The 12,186-nt window shown below is 31.4% G+C and overlaps 1 long non-coding RNA gene across 1 annotated transcript; it reads right to left on the bottom strand.

Moving 5' to 3' along the window:
• Window positions 1–6,781: 6,781 nt before the first annotated feature.
• On the bottom strand, window positions 6,782–11,974 carry LOC106688818 (uncharacterized). Its single transcript, XR_001344369.2, has 3 exons — window positions 11,691–11,974; window positions 8,541–8,604; window positions 6,782–6,863 (listed from the first exon to the last, which is right to left on the bottom strand). It is a non-coding gene; the product is annotated as an uncharacterized lncRNA (long non-coding RNA).
• Between the last annotated feature and the right edge of the window lie 212 nt (window positions 11,975–12,186).

Raw genomic sequence — 12,186 nt, 5'->3', positions numbered from 1 at the left:
AAAAGATTTTTTACAGTTTTTTACCGTTTCCACAGTTTAGCACAGATTGTCCAAAAACCTAAAATATGGTGTATGGTTATTTGTAATTAACACATTTATGACGCAGTGGATCAAAATATTTCTGTGAAAAAATAGCCTATCCCATTTGATATTCCAAAATTAAGTGCCCTGGACAATAAATTATTAAGGTCAGGAGATTAATAATATATCCACTGCATGTTACAATTATGTATGGTATTTTGTATATTTGTGGGCAAATCACTTTTTCGTCGATTAGAAAGTGGTTACTCTAAAACTTAAAATGTATTACGCAAAAAATTAAGATTTAATTTTAATTTACACCATCGTAAAGAAGAAATAAATAACATGATAAAATTTCAATATAGCTTGGTTTAACTAATCTTTCCTAAGGAGCCTTAAGGGCCTACAACAACTTAATATTTTTATTTTTATATAAATCACACATCACTTATGAATGAATATTAACATCTCCTGTTGGGCTAAAGTCCACATCAAGGAAAATCTCTGCACTTAAGAAACTTATAGTGTGATATTAGAGTACATGGCTATTTGATTGGAGAAGATGGTCGAGGGGAGAGGGGGGTGCGGTCAGCAAAGAAAAACATAGAAAAAACAAAAAAATATTTATTTATACCGACGTTTCGACCTGAGTTTCAGGTCTTGATCAGGGCTATAAAACAAAAGAGATAACAACCATCATTTAGAGAAACATAAAAATGAAAAGAAATAGTATACAAACAAATTTGGAATTATACAAAATATTGAATTGAATAATAAAAAAAAATTGATTGATGATCATGGAATTCGACAGTAACAGATTGATAACAGTGAAAGATTAAACATAATATTATGTAAGTAAGAAGAGTATAAATATTTGTTTGTTTATTTAAGTTTTTCTTTGCTGACCACAACCCCAATCAGTAACCATCTTCTCCAATCAGTAATCTACGGTCATCTATCTACAACTACTTATTGAATTTGGTCTGATTCCACATAGTAATCAGGAAATTTAGGTTCAGTGCTTTATAAGCATGGTACGTCTTTTGTTGAATGGGAAAAAATTATTGGAAAACTATCAAAAATAAATAAGTTAGCTAATTTTAGATTCCAAGATATCAACTAGACAATTTTTTTTTTTTTTTTTATGCAGCTAAAATTTATTTCTTTTTAAATCTCTTGAAAAGGGTTCCTCCTCTTGGATAGTTAACCCATTTTTTTAATCTAATATTTTTTCTCTATTCTTCTTAGCCATTTACTATTACCATAGAAATATTGCCTAGTTTATTATATTTCTAATTAGAATTACTTACCTTAATTATTTTTTATTTGCCGTTTTCTACCAAAATAAAAAAGAATTTTCGAAAAAACATAAACCTTGGATATCTATCATTTTTTGTGTAATCGAATCAAATCGATGAGAGGTTTTTTTATTGGTTTCAAGGGCTCTTGTTGCCTCTACAAATATTGTTCTGCATTTACAGTACACTATGCCAAAGAACCAAATTTATAGCCGAATTCCGAAACACACCCAGACAAATCCAAAAATAAAACTTCCGCTTCATTTATAAGAAATTAAACAATATTAAATTTAGATATTCTTTTGGAAGTGGACTTCCTTTGGTCTAACAGGAGGCTGGGAAAAACCATTCAGAAGTAAAGAGTGATTTATGAACCTTTTTCTTATTGGTCCAAAATGATAGTCATCATAAGAACCCTTATGATGGATTTAGTTGAGCATAACAATAAATCTCAAAGCTAATCTTAACTTCTTTACTATAGTGCGATTGAATCTCTATTAACTTGAAAATTTGTGTAATCTCTTTCTTTTTAGCGAAAAATGTGAATTCCTCAAAAATATCCAAAGTATTATTTTTCTCTCAATCTGTTGAGAATCGGACAATGTACTTTCGGCCTATGTGTACTTTTTTCAAGTTCTTGAGGTCTACTATCACCTCTCAAATAAATCCCAGGGGTCACAGGCCATGTCGCATATATTTAATATTTTACTAATGAAAATTAGTTTAAATTTAGGTCAATGTTCAATGCTAAACATTTTTACATCTTCACAAATACTATGTATAATTACAATTTTCATAATCTCACAGTCTCATAATATATCTGTATAATGAATTGTATGTATGCATCTTAATACTTCCGATTTCTTATATCCAAGGAACGTTAAAATTAGTCCCAAGAGTTTCAAGCTGATTTTGATTTTCCCAAACTGTGTGTTCTTAATAGGTTGAGATAAAGGTGAAAGTAGTGATCAATAGTAGTAACATTTCTCTTCCACACTTTTCCCAATATTTGAAAGCTTCCTAGAAAGTTGTAGCGTGCCTCCTAGTTATCGACTGCTGACTGACAAGCTCCAATCTCGAGAGCAAGCTTCCCGTTGTAATTCTTTTATTTCTCTCTTGTTTTTACATTCTTAAGTACTTTGTCTTGCTTTAGACGTTGGACAGCATTTGATATCCGGTGTTATTTTCATTATTTTCAGGTCTACTTTCTAACCGGACAATCATGTTGCTACAATTGCTCTAACCAAACTAAGGCAAACTAGCTTTAGTTTGGTTGGAGCAATTATTCTCACTGTAAGAAACTAACTATTTAATAGTAATTTTCATTTGGAAAAAAAAGAGAAAAAACCCTGTGCTTACGTCCGGCAGTTTAAAAATCTTTACAACATACCTTTTATTTATGCGCTATTTGTCATTAACTGACGTTCAATGAATTTATACGTTAAATGCTATTTTTTCTAAAAATTTTACGTTTCTAACGATATAAAATATATTTATATTACTGCTCTGATTACCATAAATGTGTTTTTTACCAGAAAGAAGTATATTTCCTCTAAGTTCCGTTATGTTATTTATTGCAAATATGGGGCTACAAACAAGTTAAATTTAATAAATTTTGAATATTCATAGTAGCAATGACTATGGTTGCAATGAGACATCTGGTCCCACCTTGAAGTGTCAACGCCGCCGTGGAGGGACAACCCTAGCAAGTATATAAAACTATGCGAACGTATGCATGGTACTCTACACTCAATTATCTTATGTCCGAGCTATATTCATTTAAAAAAAAGGAAAATTCTTTGGGTTGGGAACAAGAGGAAAGCCAAACCGATGGTTTGGCGGAATTCTGGTATACGCCCCTAAAACTTGATCAGCCAATGAAATGGCTGGAAAGAAGGACCGTTACAGCAAATAGGAAACTAGTGGGAGATCTTTAGTGATCAGTAAAACAGCACAGTAATGAAGAGGGGCATCTCCAGCTAAGCAACGGCGATGAGGAAGAACAAACAGGGTTTTCAGGAAATAAGTCGGAGGTAGTACAGTACTAACAGGAGAACAGAACACGGGGGGCAATCAAAAGAAATCTGATGAGCAGGAAGCACCAGAGCACGGCGAAACCAAGAATGCCAAAGCCCACCACAACACACCAGATAAGTAGTCTATAATAGACCTGAGCTGGAATTCCGAATGATAAAAGAAATAGATTTTAGATAACGATAACGATGGTATCCGGTATTCTGAATACAATATTATATTAATTAATCTTAAATTATAGTCACTATGTTTATTAAGCTCTCTTTAATTTTAATGACATTTCATACGTTTCATTCATAAGCCCAACTTGATTTTATATTTTAAACACCTTATGCACAATTATACCTAGCATACCACAGCAAGGGGGTCTATGGTATCTAGTTTATGGTTTAAATAAAGAGATAATACATTACTAAGAATTGTAGATCGATTCCCATAAGGAACTGATATATACATATATTAGAAAGAGAAATATAGATACACAAACAAATAAATGTTGTTTCTGGAACTACCAACAGCCGCAAAAACGATGTTAACCAGAAACAAAGCAGTTAGTTAACAAATACTTTTATGATGTATATCAAAATATTCATAATGTATTTTCAAATATACAGGCAAACTGTGACCTTTATCACTACCAATTCATCATTAAAACCAAATCAATGAGATAAGACCTATCAAATATAAAAGAACACTTAGCTATATTAAAAAATAAACAGAATTAAATCTAAATCTGTGGAGCCTTTTGATATAATCTTAAAAAATGTGTAAAATCTATCACGTAGTGCGACTTTCATTTGTTAATTTTACGAAAGAGTCGCTGTAACATCACAGGCATACTCCTGTGCTACTTAAGTATTTCTGTTTCATACATTTTGTTTTTGAGTTAGGATCACACACACACACACACACGCACGCTTGCACACATTTATAGTGAGTAGGAACCTCACACTTTTGTGTAATTTCTAATTTAATGCACTTCGTCTAATGAATGAAATTTACCCTGCCCAGTAAAAAAAAAAAAAAAGACATGCATTTTGAGAGACCTCATTATTTGGACTCGGATTATAGACGGCCCTAGAGAGTTTGCAGCCTCTCTTTGTAACAACTGGAAAAAATTATGCTAGTCGATTGACGTATATTAAACTTATAAATTAACTGCAACTTGGAAGCTAAAGTGGTATTCTTGTTATTATGATCTTCGTAGTACTTCGACGTGATTTTCAATAGAAATTCCAGAAATCCCTTTCATATGCCTAAAAGACCTAGTTTTATATGGACACAACTTCTTGTCAAGGTGGGCAATTTTCCCAAGGTTTTAATATGATCTTGTTTATCAGTCTCTTTCCCTAATATGTCTAATGATAAAGTTTTTTTTATTTTTTCAAAAATCTTATTGAAATAATACTATCTGTTACACTCAAGGACAATGAGTATTAGGGATGTAACTATCAATCATACCGTGTATGCATAAAAAAATAAATAATAATCAAGATGAATAAAAAAAAATGAATAACAAATCATCTTTTAAATATCCTTATAAATTGTAGCATAATTTTACTGCAAAGCTGGAAGCTATTATTTTATGAAATAGAAAGCCATGCTAGAACGATATTAACTTAAAACGATCGTGATTTTAGACATGAAAAGTAACTCCTATTATGAATATATTTGATAAATATATACAGCTAACGCAAATTAAGGATGTTGAGTAACGGGCGAAATTATGTAATAACAAAATCCGGCTAAGTATGGGCAGCTGTCTAAGGTTGAATGAACTTTCGCAGTTGATCTTTAATGGAAATGATTATTATCAATATCCTGACCGACCGGATCACAATATACTGGCGGAAGTCGTTTCTTCAAGAGCGAACACGAACAGTAGAAATTGCATTCGTAAAACAGGATCAGATTGCCGGGATATTTTTATCAGGAGTAGTACCCTTATGAGGGTAGTGCAACTTTAAACAGGAGCTGAGACGTCTTATATCCGGGGGACAGGCAAGACTCGCCCACGGAACCTTTGAAGGATGGTGCATCGATGTTGGCAAACAAGGCACGTCCGAACAATTTACGATTCCTTGGCATTATGTGGGCTTCTTAATCTGTTTAGTGTAAATGCGGTGGGCATTCTTGTTGACCCTTTCATAGAATTACTTTAACATGTGTCTCCTGTATGTAATTCCAAACGAGGCAATTGATAACATATACTATTAGATGAAATCAGGCTTGGTAAAGTTCTATTGCCACTAAGTAGAAAATATTGTCTTGGCAAACTGATCAGGCAGATGAACCAGATCCTACCCATCTTAAAAAAAGATACTTTGGTAAAAATAATAGCGCCTCTGAGGACGTTCACTACTCTTACTATGAATTTAATTTTCGCTACTTGCTTTCAAATATAATATGCTCTTTTATTTCTATGCGAATTTTAGCCCTCATTCTTGGGCTGAAAAGAATGTTCAAATTAACATAAACCATAAAAGACAAAAGAAAAAGTTGATCAAAATTATATTGAAAAGACAAAAGGTTTTTAATAAAGAAAGAAAGTTAATAACACATTATGTATAATATATATATACGATTTAAATAAATGAAAGAAAAAAATAAAATAAATAAATATTACAAATTAAAAGACACCCCATGAATACTGATAGTAAAAAAAAAATTGGAAAAATAATATCATTAAAATGTCAAATACGGATTATAAAATTGTAATAAAGACTATTAAAATATTACAAACATGCAAAACAAAATGAAATAAGATACGGTAAACTAATGAGTAATAAAAAGCTTTTTGATAAAATTGATTGCAAAACATGCAACAAACGATGAAGTATCTAACAGAGCCTAGTAATCGCCTTCCAGTTTAACATGCAATATACCCAATACATCCCCAAAACGAGTTAGCTAAATAGTTTTGTTTCAACGTTTCCCAGCCAATTCTTCTCCAAAACGAGTTAGCTAAATAGATATTTTTTTTAAGGCAATCCACAGCGAAAGTGATGTTTGCCTAGTTATCTACAAGTGACCAACCTATTCTAACCATGGTGGGGGTCAAGTTTTTTGATTTTGTGGGACCGCCAATTAATGAAAAAAGTCAGCGCCCCAGCCCGGATTCGACCCGGCGCCGCCCGCAGATCTCAGATCGATAGACCTAGGCCTAACCCAGACCTACAGACGGCCCAAGTACGTATTTTCTACTTTTCCTAGCCAATACTTCCCAAAAATGAGTTAGCTAAATAGGTTTGTTACAACGTTCCCTAGACCTAGACCAATCTTCAAACGTAACTAAACCTAATACTAAAATATGTAAAAATAGTAATTCTACTGCTTTATAAATGCGTGAAGGGCCTGGAAATGTTGAAATATTTAGTGATATAATTAGTTTTGAAAAAATATTATATATTTTGTATTTCAAATTAATACAGACATTATAACTTCCCTTGGTTTTCAGGTTGGTTTTACTCTTTACATGAGATGTTCCAACTCTTTCGGTATCAATAGCATCTGGAATATATAATATTCAATGTAATAGCTTGCTATCAGTAATATCTATTATTTTTAAAGAACTGAAATACTGAATTCGGTTCTTTGAAAATAATGAGGAATAAATAAATTATATGAATTTACAGCTATATATTGTTTCATTATCATTCAATATCGTCCACAGTTTCATTTCTTGTACAGATTAAGAGACGTGAGGTACTTATTACACAATTTTGAAAAAAAAAATATATATACAATATACATTTATATTAATTTAAATTTTTTCACGGCGTGAAAAATATTTAAGTTGCACCCAAGCTGCATATAATTGACAACCATTGAAAATACAAATATGCACATAAATATCAAAATAGATTCAGCTTAAAAAATTTCAATTTATACAAAATAAAAATATTGTTATTATTAAGAAGACTAAATCCTCTAGTGGGGGGAAAGGAGAGTAGGGTAGACTAAAAATCTACCAAATGCGTAGATTTTTCACCATTTTTTTTTCTTATCCCCAGTAAGAGAGTAACTATAATCGCTTACGAAATATATTTACAGAGTTATATAAAATTAGGTAGGTAGAAAATTGCTAATGCTAGGTTTAAGGATAAATTTTATTATCTTTATTTTTAATAAATTTAATTGGTTATTGAGAATAAAATCAACGTGTAAAGAAACGTGTAATGTAAACATTTCTGTATCTTTAGTTAGTGTACATGTAGCAGAAAAAATCTTATGAAATTTATATCAGATCCATTTTACACTAATCTCTAATTTTCCTTCAAATAGAACCTACTGTTTTTGAAATACAGGAGTGCCAGGGATTTTTACGTATTTATGTTTATGCATGCGTAAGCGAGAGTAGTGCCAGTAAAAAGGGAAAGACCAGGTACCAATTCAGACAATACATAAAACTTCCGCTAAAATTGATTCTATTATGCCCTAACATAAATTTAACTACAGACCAATAGAAAAACGCGGTACCTAATTTTTTTCCTGGATGTCATGTCTTATATTGCAGGTAAATTTTTCGATTCTGAGGAATTGACTTTTATTTTCAATTCTTGGGTGGGTACAGAGGTTCCTCACCGTCAGTTTTGAGGAAATGAAACTAAATTGAAATTGTCCTATTGAACAATAGTGTAGTTTTATAACCGAAGAACATTTTAATCAAGAAGCCAGTCTGCTATAAATATTTAACATTACAAATGGTGTAGAATATTCTATGATAGATGAAAAATTTGATGAATGCTCCACTATATTTTTCTCTTGGGGAAAACATGAAAGAAAATTAAAATTATTATATGAAGTGGTTGAGTGCTCTCAAACAAACCCTCTTCCCACTGTAGCACAATCAATAACAAATATAAATTTACATAGCATTGCTGGCTACATTTATGCTTAATTGAAAATTTAAAACAATTCCACTCTGTATTTCTTTTGTTCATTCCAAACTCGGTAAATACCAAACAAACCAGATTGTTAAATTCCACTTAATAACATGTATATAAATATCCAAATAAAAGTATGACAGTAAGAAAAAAAACCTTTGTTATTTATTCTCTCATTATTATTTGAACCTTTTGATGCTATAAGGAAACAATTAATAAATATTTTTTCGTTGTGTTTTTGGTCATTTTTTTTTTTAACGTAAATTCTTTAGTGAGGATACTTTCTCAAAACTTCTATTACCATAAAGTACATGTTTGTAGTAAGCCGATGTTTGGGAGTATTCTTCCGCCTTCCGGGTTTGTTCCTTACAATACAACAATATATTAATCAATAGTTATTTATAAATGTAATCGCATACTTATTTTTTAAGCTTACTCATATTTAAGCATACTCATATTTTTAGAACATTAAGTGATACAATATTTTATTGTACACAAAAATAGAACCTGAGGACGGGAATGCGTTCAGAAATATCAGTTTAAAAAATAATTACACTTGAAATTAGTAAAAGTAAATAGAGACAACTGAAGTATTTAGATTATTCAATTGAGACATTATGATAGTGATGGAAAAATAGAATATGCATTTTTTTTTTTTTTAATTTTGTACTTCATCTGGCTGTAAAATTCATTATAATTGAAAAACTAATATATTACTACCTAATATTTGAAAAACTACCTCTTAATCGTATTTCATATTGTTTAATTAATTAATATCAAGGACCATTCCATTAAAAAAGAGAAAATCCGAAATACCCAAATTTATTTAATTCGTATTTCTTTAAAGAGCATGCAGCATTTGATAATTTGTAATAAATCCCACTATATTTTAAATTTTAAATATAAGCTAAGAGTGATATTTAAACATAAAATTTATTTATCAATTTTTATATTATTGATAGGGGTTATTTTCTCCCTAAATTTAATAGTCTGATAGATTATTCCAAGTAAACCATAAAGGTTCCTATTCATGTCTCTATTCTTAGCCTGCTGGTGTTCTTCAAGGTAGTATTCTCGGTCCCATCCTCTACACCGTCTATACAGCTGACATTCCAACCAATCATAACACTATCCTCACCACGTATGCCGAAAACTCATGTTTGCTCGCAGATAACAACAACCCTTCAATTGCATCCCAATCTCTCTAAGTAAAACCTTAGAAGAATGATGTCGTAATTGGAGGATTAAAATAAATCCTATCAAATCACCTTTATCCTTCGTCGTAAACCTACCGACAGCACTACAGTATCCTTTAATAATGTTGTTTTTACCCCTGTCGAACAGATTCGCTACCTTGGTCTACATCAGGCCAAACGACGAATTTGGAAACCTCACACAAGACGTTGATTCCCGCTATCCCAGCACTTACTAGAATAACGTTTTAAACTTCCAAACTATTACAAAAGACTGATCTACATTTAGAGTCATGTAGATCAGTCTTTTGTAATAGTTATAGTAGTAAGACCAATCTGGAAATACGGAGTTGAGCTTTGAGCTCCACTAAACATCCAAATTACTCTCGTATCCAACCCTTACAATCCAAAATCCTTCGGAAAATCCTCAACTCACCTTATTTTGTCACAAATAAAATTATACGTAAAGACCTTAATGTTCTTTACGTAACCGATATAGCCCGAACCAGATATTATTCCTTCCATTATAAACGCCCTAACCACTCAAACCCACTAGTTTCTAACCTTGCGTTCTCTTCCATTCCTGAAAATCCTCCTAGGCGACATTCAAAAAGAAGATGGCCACGAGACCTGCTAATGTAACACGTCATTAGAGTGCTACCAATGGGTAGTTTCTCTCCACGCCTCTAGTAGTATCACTCACTAGATAAAATTTGCTAAATTTATTATAATAATAATTTGTAAATAGCAATAAATAAAATAAAAAATTAATAGTGTGACGTTACAAAAATGAAAATTTGTACGGAAGTGAAATTATGAATAATAAGCCTGTAGTCAGTGCTTATACATCTACATAAGCTTTAGGGCTTATACTTTAGATTTTTTACACAAAAAAAATCAGCCAATCGATTAGATGAAGAAGATATATAAACCACTGTTAGAGATAGATGCGAAAACTTACTTTATGAAAAGGAAGTTGTTTTTCATTCTTGTAACATCTTATTATTTATTTATTATTATTTTCTTACAGTGTATACTTTAAAATCTGTTAGGAATTTGATGTTTTCCTTGTTAGTTTAAAATCAAAATCAACTTGTTAATAACGATTCTTCTAATACATGAAAAAGTCCTATGAGAACTGAAATTGCTGATGAATATGAAAAAAGAACTCAACTTTCTCAAAGCAAGTTTTCTCAAATACCTCTAAAAGTGATTTATGCATCTTCTTCATCTGATCCATTTGCGGATTTTTTAAAAATAAATCTGTAACCTATGCATTAACTCTTATAGGATTTATCATTATGTCTCGCATAGATTTTCAGTTATGTTCCTAAAATTGAGAATTTTCATTTAAAATGCTCTCATAAAGAAATATGTGCTGTTGGTTTCTAAAAAATTAGAATGAATGCATTTATCCAAAATCAAGTGTCATAAAAATGATTTGAAAAGAATCATTTATAATTATGGCCACACAAAAAATTAAATTTATCGAAATTTCAAATATCGAATTTTCTCTTTAAAATATTTGTTAAATAGAAACACGAATTTTTTTCTTGAAACTCACAAAGTCCTAATATATGAACAGCATTGTGCGTTTTATGGACTGACTGGATGATGGACAAGAAAAGTCTCCTCTTTCGTGCATCGTTTTCCAGGTTATCTCTGAATTCTTTCTTGCAAATAATTATATTTTTAAAGGTAATTTACTTAGCACTTTAAAAAATAATGAAAGAGATAAAAACACCATAACCTGTTCTAATTGTTTTTGGAATTAGCACTACTTGTAACTACTTGACTCCAGGCCGTGTAAAAATCGAGTATGTTGTTAATCCTAATTAACACGTACTGGTTGAGATATACGCTGCATGTGTTTCTCGACTTTAACTCTCCTAGCGTATTTCATAAGCCTAGTTGACTCCCTTAGCTAACTTTTCAACTATTAACTTATATGGAGCGGCGATATATCGTGAGTGCGGTGTTATCTTATTTTAACCTGCCTCACAGGCCCGCTTTTCGAAGCACGCTGGGACTTTTCTATCTCAATTTGAAAAAAAATAGTTACTGCAAGTACAGTGATATAACGAAGATCGAGCGTTTTATGTTTTAATACTAACTATTTAAATTAATATTAACTACTTTATGTTTCCTATCTATGAATCCAGGTTATATTATAGGTTATATATTAGAGGTTATAGGTTATATTACCCGAAGTGAGACAACCTTACATTAATACATAGTGTTAAAAAAAAATTACTCACCTCGCACTACATCAAATTTTATGCAGTGATAGTAAGGTGGTGTTTATCCTCTTTTTTCCTTCACTTTCAGAAAGTTTAACCCATCTTCTTACTTTCCAATTAAAAAAAAAAACAATATGAGTCATTGACATAATTAGCAAATATAAAAACCACTTAAGAACCTTCTCTATTATTGAAATCGACAAAGTTAAACAAGAATGTATTATCAATGATATTGATTAAAAAAATTAAACCTTCCTCGACTGTAACATAGAAACGCATTTAACATAGCTACGGTGCAAGGGGTCTCAATCAGTCCTCACTGGGATCTCTTGGAGCCCTGCCTTGCCTCCCGCAAGGTTGTGATAAGGATTGAGTTCCCCTGCAGAATGTAAATACCGTACATAGGTAGGAATGTGTTTTTTTATTAAATAATTCAAAACATTATCCAAATTATAGTCTCAAAACTTTTATTGTTTTTACACGTCCAACGTTTCGGCCAATCCGGCCATCCTCA

Source organism: Halyomorpha halys, unplaced genomic scaffold, assembly GCF_000696795.3.
Source record: "Halyomorpha halys isolate HHAL.00 unplaced genomic scaffold, Hhal_1.1 Scaffold1213.1, whole genome shotgun sequence".
In the NCBI taxonomy this organism is placed as follows: Eukaryota; Metazoa; Arthropoda; class Insecta; order Hemiptera; family Pentatomidae; genus Halyomorpha; species Halyomorpha halys.
This window is presented reverse-complemented; position numbering and strand designations above follow the sequence as displayed.